Below are 2,500 nucleotides of genomic sequence, written 5' to 3'. Positions count from 1 at the left end.
ATTTTAGATGAAAATTCTTTGTAGACTGAAAGTGGCTGAGATGGTAAAAGAACTTGAAATTTGATAATCTAATTTTGGTAGCTAACGAAAACCAAGACCAACTAACACCAGAAAGGTCACGAAATTACCTTTAAATAAAATGGGAAAAATGTTGTGATCATCCAAGCCAAAAAAATTTCATGGGAAAATCGGGAGGTAAGTTATCATTAACATCGCTCACGTAAATGAAGCTACCTGATGTAATCAAGTGACCTGCTCATAATATTATTTGTATTCTCTCTTAAGTACATCGCCCGCGATACAGAATTATATGACAAACGCATTAAACCTTGAGAAATACCAGTGCTCTTCTTGAACGAAAAAATAAAAAACAAATCCAAGAAAGGAACTATGCATTGACCTTGATTTTCAAACAGATCACCTACTGCCGGATTCCATCATGACTCTTTGCACACCTTACTACCTCTCGCTCATCTTTATTTTCCCTATAAATGCAGCCATTCTTCCTTCGAAATTGGCCTTTTTTTATACTACAGACGCATAATCCGTGCAGACGAACTATGCGTCTCTCATGTTATCCGTCTGGTGTAAAGACGGGACGATCTATATGAGAAGCATAATTCGTCTGGACGAACTATCCAGTTTAGTGCGTCTTTGAAGACGCACTAAAGCAGATACTTCGTCCTGACGCATAATACGTCTTGTGCCCGTCTTTATACTAGACAAATTTAACAGACGCAGAAAAAATGTTTGCCCAAGTTCGTCCCAGACGAATTATGCGTCTCTAGTATAAAAACGGCCATTCACTCAGCATTCATTGTCAACGCCCGTTACAAAAACAATCACGCCGACAATGTTAATGGTGTAACATTCGTTACCTGTAAGCACGTGTCCCCCGAGGGAGCTATCTTTATTGCATTCAGACGATTTCAACCGCGTGACGGAGGAGTTTAAATTTTATTTCATCACGCTCACTCTGGGAATTCATAGTACCTTCAAACAAAATGTAACCATGGTATTTCGTGCACTAAAATAAAGACATTTACAGTACTTTTGAGAGACGAGACGCGGTGAATCTAGTCTATTTTCTAGCTTGGAAGGTGTCGTTGTCAATTTGTCCTGCCGTCGTAGTCTCTTCGTCATTACTTCCTTTGACAGTACCAGAACTTTTCACTAAAAAAGAAACGTAGGTGGCCTTTGACTTGTGGAAAATAATGAGAAAAAAGTAACTCTTGAATTTGTCTAAGTGCACTTTCAACCTCGAAACTACAATTCCCGAGACATTGAATTAAGGAAAAGTCAATCTTGCCGGAATACATGAAACCTCCACTCCCCCTCCCCCCCCCCCCCCCTCCCTTTCCACCAATGCCCCCTTGTTTTCCGTCTGGGGGATCAGGTAAGAAAATCAACGAATTCATTGCGCCCATGGACCCTTTGTTTTGCGTCCCCTGAACTCGCTCTCTATTGTCTTGTGACTACCATGGCCACCGAGTGACAAAGCTCCCTGTATGGTGGAAAGCAAGCCCTGTCGCAAACGTAAACCCCCTTGTTAAGAAAGCTGATAACGCTAACTACAAAAAATGGAGCAAAGATTCTTCTGGGTTTTAAAGATATAGACTGACCAAGTTATTACGCGTCACTCATATTTGTGTGGGCTAAAACAATGGCTGATTTCACGCTCATCTGAAACTGGTAATACCATGACGTCCCATCGAAATTTCAGAAGCAAGATTTCAGGAAATCTAAATAAACGGTTGCTGACGGGAATGTCCACTAAGGGCATGTGGAAAAAAAGACGACATAAAATAAGGGATACCATATCTTTACCTGATTTGAAGACCTTTGATAGCGAGTCCGCGACGCCATCGGAAATCCGCCCCTTTACTGTGCCACTTGGCAATGAGAACAAATCCATGGGCGTTTAAATATTTCTAAGCATAATATGCAGGACAGGGTGATGTGTTGACAAAAGGCCCATTAAGTCGTTCAAACCATGTCGCGCCTTCGGGCAGCTACAAAACACTGGTCACAGTTCATTGTTTTACTGATGCAGAAACAACCCTAGCTAACCGTTTACAAATGCTAACATTAGGCCTAAAAGCTCTTGTTTAGGCCTAAGGTTAGCTTTAATGAATGTTTAGGATTCTTTCTGTATTGGTAAAACAATAACCTGTGACCTGCGACCTGTGTTTTGTACCTGCTGCGCGCCTTCCACGTCTGTGAACCACCACTGAATAGACGTCAATGGGAGACTTACAGCGAAAGCCCCGAAAATAACCCGAGACAAATTAGTGGGAGGCGAGTGCTCTCAACTCAATCGTCTCTTACTTCAGGAGGAGAATTTTGGTGTGTACTACAGTCCTAGCAAGCGAAATCCACAATAACGTCCGAGACTGACACGAAACCACTGCGATGTTGCCACGACATTCTTCGGAGATCCTCGGGAAACGATAGCGAGGTGAAGACAAACAACGCGAAACATGTCATGGTTGTTTCCTTT

General features: G+C 42.1%; 2 protein-coding genes across 3 annotated transcripts in view; one reads left to right on the top strand and one right to left on the bottom strand.

Annotated features, from left to right (window-relative positions):
* The window catches only part of LOC137967788 (natural resistance-associated macrophage protein 2-like), a 42,248-nt gene extending 41,864 nt beyond the window's left edge, over window positions 1-384 (top strand). The window contains exon 24 of the mRNA XM_068814358.1: window positions 1-384. This exon is cut by the window's left edge and continues 1,226 nt beyond it. The gene's annotated coding sequence lies outside the window, so the exon portion shown is untranslated.
* Window positions 385-940: 556 nt separating this feature from the next.
* Window positions 941-2,500, bottom strand: part of LOC137967790 (uncharacterized) — an 11,767-nt gene continuing 10,207 nt past the window's right edge. Inside the window, exons 9-10 of one of the 2 annotated variants that reach the window (XM_068814362.1) lie at window positions 2,329-2,500; window positions 941-1,173 (exon numbers count right to left, since the gene is read on the bottom strand). The exon at window positions 2,329-2,500 is cut by the window's right edge and continues 154 nt beyond it. The gene's annotated coding sequence lies outside the window, so the exon portion shown is untranslated. Of the gene's footprint in view, window positions 1,174-1,827 lie in introns of both variants that reach the window. The other variant, XM_068814361.1, reaches the window with a different exon arrangement.

The sequence above is a fragment of the Montipora foliosa genome, chromosome 8 (assembly GCF_036669935.1).
Source record: "Montipora foliosa isolate CH-2021 chromosome 8, ASM3666993v2, whole genome shotgun sequence".
NCBI lineage: Eukaryota > Metazoa > Cnidaria > Anthozoa > Scleractinia > Acroporidae > Montipora > Montipora foliosa.
Note: the sequence above shows the minus strand (reverse complement) of the source record. Positions and strands in the feature narration are given on the sequence as shown.